The sequence below is a fragment of the Tigriopus californicus genome, chromosome 3, assembly GCF_007210705.1.
Source record: "Tigriopus californicus strain San Diego chromosome 3, Tcal_SD_v2.1, whole genome shotgun sequence".
NCBI lineage: Eukaryota > Metazoa > Arthropoda > Copepoda > Harpacticoida > Harpacticidae > Tigriopus > Tigriopus californicus.
Window position 1 is genome coordinate 6,509,844 of NC_081442.1, and position 6,917 is coordinate 6,516,760.

General features: G+C 43.3%; 1 protein-coding gene across 1 annotated transcript in view; it reads right to left on the reverse strand.

Annotated features, from left to right (window-relative positions):
• Positions 1-3,831, reverse strand: part of LOC131878588 (brain tumor protein-like) — a 61,755-nt gene extending 57,924 nt beyond the window's left edge. Inside the window, exon 1 of the mRNA XM_059224621.1 lies at positions 2,323-3,831. The gene's annotated coding sequence lies outside the window, so the exon portion shown is untranslated. The remainder of the gene's footprint in view (positions 1-2,322) is intronic.
• Between the last annotated feature and the right edge of the window lie 3,086 nt (positions 3,832-6,917).

Genomic DNA, 6,917 nt, shown 5'->3' on the forward strand with positions numbered 1-6,917 from the left:
AGTCAAAGTTCAATCCGTTCTTTACTGAATGACTGGAAATTCATCAGTTCTGGCTAGAGCAACGAGAGCACAGGCACAAAAAACTAAAAAAGGAAAAAACTGAGCTTAAAATCAGGTAGCAAAACAAGCGTACAAAGTCCATCAAAAATGGAACGTCCCCAACTGAAAATAGGGAACAAATCGGTCAGAACTCTATTTGGCCTGTGGCAAGAACATGCTATCCTTCTTTTACACATTCTACAAAACCACGCAAATTGGGAGCAAGGTGGGATTCTCTAAAATGCTTATTTGGACCGAAACGGATTCCAATTCCCGTTGCAAATCATTTAAAACTTGAATTTGAGATAAAATATCTTGAATGAGTTCAGTGCAGTCTGTACTGTTTCAAAGAGTATCTACTTTTTGTGTTCGTTTACTCAACTTACTCGTCTCATATAAAATGAGCTTTTGACGTCCTATGAATAAAACTGTTCCAATTGTCGCAAGATCCTCTCTGGTATCGTCAGTTGCACACTATACTCACACAACGGGATATCTTGAGGAACAAGGTAACCATTGTAAAAACAGCAAAACACTTTGCTCTCTCTCTCTCTCTTTCGCTGCCCGCTCGAGACAAAGAATTCCTTTCCCTCCGAAAGTGAACAATATGTTTACCGTGGCCTGCACAATTGCCATGAGCTAGAACCAGGCAATTTGAATCTGCTTGTGGGTGTGGAACGTAGAAGGAACACTTGTAAGATCCCTTGGCACTTCTAGGAATATGCCATCTTCCATCTCGGTTCCTAGCTCGTTCCAGGTTTGTCCCTGCTCTTGGCAAATTGCATTTCAGCTTCATTTTTCCGAAGCTGTGGTAAACTCTTAAATAATTCATTTGTCTTATACTTAGTGTATTACGAGACGGCATTTTTCTGTGGTGAGACGCTGAGGCAGAGGTTTCATACGGCAGACAATATATACAACCATACTCTCCTTAACATAACTCCCAAAAGTTTTCTTTCCCTTCATTATATTCGCCTTAAAACATTTGACCGCAGAAAAGTTATAAAATATTAAGAGCGCGTTGAACCAAATGCCCAACTGAGACTCTAATTTAGTCAGTTTTGGGACATATCCTATAAGACACAGTCATGTTATTCTCCATTCAAGCTATTTTGGGTCAAAGAATGTTACGCTAATACGAAAGTCTGGATCAATTCAACAAACTAGACGAATTTGCCAAGTCCGGGCCGAACATCTCAATTAGTCAAAACTGGATTGTCCACGCAGAAGTGTTACTAAATAAAAATCTAAACTGGAGCTCGAATTCCTCATGAGCAATCAACATCATAGCGACAGCAGGCCTAATAAATTCATCCCCTTCATGCCGTTATTCGCAAGAAAGTACTCCCGCCTACATGTCTGATAACAAAATAGGCGAACTTGACTGGCCAGGCCTAATCAGCCACACTACCTAGGTAGAACATGCGTATGACTGGGTCTTGAAAACAACTAATTGGTGGTTTGATGGTCTCCCCTTTTGGCCGTTGCCAACGGGGGAGGTTGCCTGGGCCCAATCCTAGTGATCGGCCCTCACTCGACGCACGGGTAGAGCTCCCGAACGAGGAACCAAATTCGTGCTTATTCTTCGGCAAATTCAACAGGCCTAGTGGGCACGTCCGTTGTGACAGACCGTCCTGAGAGGTTTCAGCGAGTCAATGCTCGGTCGGTGAGTGAGTGAACAAGACAGAGAGCAGCAATTCTTCGACAGCAACATTGGCCTTGTGTGTTTAACTAGGCATAGTTTATCAAGTTCAAGGCAAGATGAAAACGAGAGAGACAGACACAGAGAGACGGAGAGACCGACAAGGCGAAGGAGAGACACACTCACGCACTCACTCACTCACTCAAGCAGTCAGTCAGTCGTTCAAGCACTCTCAGGCCTTAATAGCGTCTTCCTGCCTTCATCAGTACTTGTAATTCTCTGTCAGCTGGCCCTCTGGGCCTGTTTGTGCCCGAGTGCGTGCGTGCTTGTGGGGAGCTTATTTGAGTGCATATCCCTGGCTCTGCAGCATGGCTGTCGAGTAAGCTTTGATTGGAGGTAGTTTGTCTGCCATCGCTAGGACAAGAACAGCCAACGAAGAAGGGCAAACGATGGGGAGAATATCAAGCAGCACGACAATTGTATGCCACATTCAATTGCTAAATAAGGACAAGATCAATGTTACTATCGAACAAAGACTCGCAACAGCAAATATGTCTGATTTTCTGTACGCAATTGTGATCAAACTGATCATTGCCTGCCTCTTCACGAACATTATAATAAAGGTGCGGTCTGTATCTTACCTTTGCTTTTAGGTCAAATCTTCCACGACAATCGGTTGGCGATGGTCCTTGACAGGTCAATCACTGGCACTCACGGATGGAAAATGTGTTTGGACTGGGTGAATTGCCGATACCTTCAAGCCGTTAATCGTTCTATTCACACAATTGGTAGCACAAATGGGCAATAATGTCTCGAAGAGTCAATAGAGGACTATGGATATAGATCAATATGTGACTGACCACTGAGTAGGCACTGAAGAGCTCGGGTGGCGTCAATAAATGAACAGATCTCAAAGATTCAAAGCAAATAACAGTGGCGATAATTTTAGACTTGGGGAGTTTTCTTCAACAGCTAACACAAGAATCTTTGGCAATGTTTGAGTAAGGTGAGACACAATAGAACGATGACTGTAGGGTGTGAGTGAGGTTGTTCCAGTTGTTCTAGTTGTTCTTATTGTAGCATGTGTGTGGTTTGGAACGTTGGAACCAAAGCCGGTGCCTTCTTCGGGGATGTCAAATCCTCATCTGATTCATGATTTCATGATTTTTCTGACCTCCTGACTCGCTCACCGAATGAGAAGCCGAATCTCGAGGACCATCCACCTCTCAAGGGTATGCGCGGTGGAAAAACAGCCAGGTAACTACTGAGGGGTGAACGCCAATGTTGGAAATGGCGCCAAACAACCCAACACTGAGATGAGCACGAACGATGTAAGAGCAGTTGGATATCGGTCACTCTTTTTTACTGCCGGGGCTGAGCTCTCGAATCTCGGCCAGCAGTTGTTCACTTCTTCAGATGATGAGGATGAAATTGACGACGACTTCTTCTTGAGCCTTTTCTGTGTCTGAATGTCTCGTCTCTACCTTCCCTACTGAAACAAGGTTCACACAAAGACTGATGATATTTTACCACTTCTTCGTCTTCTTCTTCTTCTTCGGAGTTCGGTTCGGAGTTCGGTGTTCTCCTCTCTCTCTCTCTCGCTCTGTCTCTCTCTGTCTCTTTCTCTCTCCACTCGCTGTGTCGCTGTGTTGTTCGCGTCTGCTAGGACGGCTAGGACTCCCTCCTCTCCTCATGCGTTGTGAACAGCGAGAAGAAGAAGCCGAACAAAACGAAACGAGGGAACGAACGCGTGTTGCCAGTTCAAGTCCTCGATCCTCGATTCCGGCGAGTGCCGCCCGGTAGCTGTTCCTTCCATGCACCCTCAACTCTGGATGAGGCACGAACTGTTCTGCCAGTCCAACAACATTGCGAATCCAGCTGGTCCTCTTCGTTTACGTTCTTTACTCTCCACGCTCTCTGCATACAGACTGTACTAGTGGCCGACTGTATTTTATTGATATCCTCCATCTCTATGCACGTATGGCTTATACTGGCTTGGCTGTACTTGTCCTCGTTCGCGTAGATCGCCGCCATCAAATTCGCTCTCAATTGGGAGAGGAGGACGGCCGGTCCAGCGAGCGCCTTGTCAACCTCCGCCATGCCCGTCTTTTTCGTGGCCGTGTTGTTGTTGTCCTCCTTGTCCTCCTCCTCCTCCTCTTAGTCCTATCCTCCATCCATCACCAATCCCCGGACGCTCTTCTCGTTCTGCGTCTTCTTCTTCTTCTTCTTCGCCGTTGTCGTCCTCGTTGTTGATGTTATTGTTGGAAGTACTCCCGAACTCCTGGTACCGAACTAACCGAAGTGATCTTCCCTTGGTGACAAAGAAAAGCAACCCTTGAAGGTGGGCAACAATCACCAGCGACACCAAGGGGCTGCAACTTTAATGCTACGTCTTCACTCCTCCCTCCAAATTGACCGAAATACTTCAGTTAACCATGTCAATTTTTGGGATGGATCTGATAATAACTAAAATTGAAAGGGAGGTCATATACCGTTTTTTGGGAAAAGGGTTAGATATCCTGAACAAAAAGTCATGTCTGCATTGAAGAGAGAAAACCGCCATTCATTTTAGCCAAAAAATGAGCCACTTGATCAGGCTTGAAAGAAAGAACAGAAATGGAAATGGCAATTTAACTTTACGTTTTGTATTTCCCATGGAAAGTACCCGTTCTTCCCTTATGTAATGAGGTAAATGCACTGTTCCCTTCGGCATTATTTTCTTCCTTTTGGGACTTCGTTTCCGCAACTGGGAATGGAATCCCTAGCCGTTAAAAAGGTTAACATTCTGCATCGGGGTTGAAACCAAGGACACTTGGGAAGAAGACCTCGTGCTTTATTACCTCTTGAACCGCTCGACAATATTTGTCCAATGACATCAAACAATTAATAGTTGTTCTGAAAGTTTAGTAACAAATGGTCAGTTTGCCGAGTGCCATGTTTGCAGATCATACCCCCTGTAGAACAACAAAATCGTCGGGAGTCTGAGCTTTGGAACAGTGAATCTCGGGGTGGGGTGGAGGTGAGGGATGATTCAGACAACCCGTGGACCGAGGTGCTGGGCAAACGGGGACAAACGTGAGCGATTCTCCTGCGGGCGGGCTCCGTGGAGTCACTCCTAAGACTCGTGTTTCACGTGATAAGTTTCATCCAATAGTATGTCAGTCCCATTGAAATAATTCTTGAGCCCTGTGGCACGATTGGTCTAGAAGTTGGATCGGCATCAGTCTTCTCAATGTTGCTATTGTCAGCTGCTTTGGTTTGCTTTTCTCCCGCGTTTTTCTTGAACAGTTTATCAAGACAATCCTTCATACGAATTCCATTTCACTCCACATGAAGTTGATGAAATTTACAAATGGAACGAAGTCATGAGGATTTATGTCAGCGCAGCCTTAAGCTTTGTAAATGAATGAATGATTATAAAATCAAGCAGATTTGTTGAAAGGGACAATAAACTCTAGGGCAGGGATTCATTTAACCAGAGGGCTACATTCAACATTTTCCACGTTCTCGAGGAACTGAACGTAAGAATAATTCCCATTCTCTAACTATTGTTACAAGTGCATGACGTTTCACTGAAATTGTAATTGAATATTTTTATATTCGTCCATTTTTTCTTCTGCCGTGGTTTTACCTTTTTGTGCATCTTTACCATCACTTTATTTATCATTAGAGTATATTCAGTCGTCAGTGGACCGAATGATTTTTTGTCTTTGAGTTCATCTGAAGTAATGGGTAATATTAGTACAGGGACAGAATTAAACCAAAAAGACTTTTTAATATTGGAACAAAACTTTACCCGATGATTGCAATTTTTGGACAACAACGGTAAGTTCGAGGAGCATATACTAAGATGAAAAACGTGAACAAAGTTTATCAGCTGGATCTAGGGACTCTAACTGGATCCATCGAACTTTCAAATCCAAAGACCCGTTTACAATCAAAACTTTCCAACTAACTTAATCCAGTCCCATTTACAGTATGCGTGTTATAACTGCGTCAGGGCTAAATAAGATCGAAAAGGTGCAACAAAATCAAAAAGCCTAAATACTGCCACGAATATGTCAGGGCTGTAAATTAAACAATGGTTCAAAGGGCCCCCAAAAGGCTGCAGATTATCCATACACTCCGCCCCTAAGAAGAGCTGATTATGACTGAAATAGCCACATTGAAGTCAGACCACAAGACAAGTGAGCAATAATGGCATATAGAAATTATGTGTGAAATGAGAACAATCAAAAACAGGATAACAAAAATGGCAAATTATATTTGCAATTGATAGTTTTGTTTTGACGTGTGCCCTTAAAGCTCAATTCTTAATCCCTGACAATAGAGAAGCCAACCAATTTGAGCTTTAAGACCAAACGAGAAAACAAAACTGTCTATTATCAATCAAATTTGGCATCAGTTTTTGTATTTCAGTCACACTCAGCTCTTCCCGGTGACGCCCCTTACGGAGAATCTGGACCCTGTTTGGTCCAATAAGGAGCTCCAGAGAGAGGGGAGTAGTGCAAGGCGAGTTCGGACTCGATTCCCAGAGCACTCGAGTGTTTTACAAGAATTTGGAGATTTGTCTGGATTCGATACAGGATGATTTTTTCATTGCTTTCTTTAGAAAATGGGTCTCACTGTGGTGAACGGATCGTGAGAGAAGCAAGGCTTTAAAACTTTAAAAGCTGGCTCCATTGGTTGTGTTTCGTTGAGCAAAAACAAGATAGGTCTTTTTTATTTAGGCAAAGAACTCGAGTCATCTGCAGAGCTCGAGTCCTAACTCGGTGAATTCGGCAAAAAGTTTGAAAAAATCAGAGGAATCGCCCCAGCACTAGATGAGAGGATGGTTCCATTGTTCTATCTAATCTGGTTTCTCGAAGGCTTGAAAGTGGTCTAAAAACTTGTCATAAGGTTGTACTGTCACTACTCTACCATTCACCCTTAAACATGAGTTGGAACATAGACTAAAGTAAAATATTTAATTACTCCATGGTGGGAGTTACATACATACGGTTACATACGGATTAACATACATGAACGCTAGATAATTTTCTTGAGACATTACTGGCAATCTGTAACGCTGATATTTCTCATGATGTTTCATGCGCGTGGTAACGATAAATGAGCTAAAGAGGTGGCGTTATCAACCACACTATAGAAATCATAAATACGGACCCTAGTTTGAGTAAAGGCTAATTTAGCCATCTTGATAACATATTTAACCCCCCTTGCAGGTGTTACACAGGAT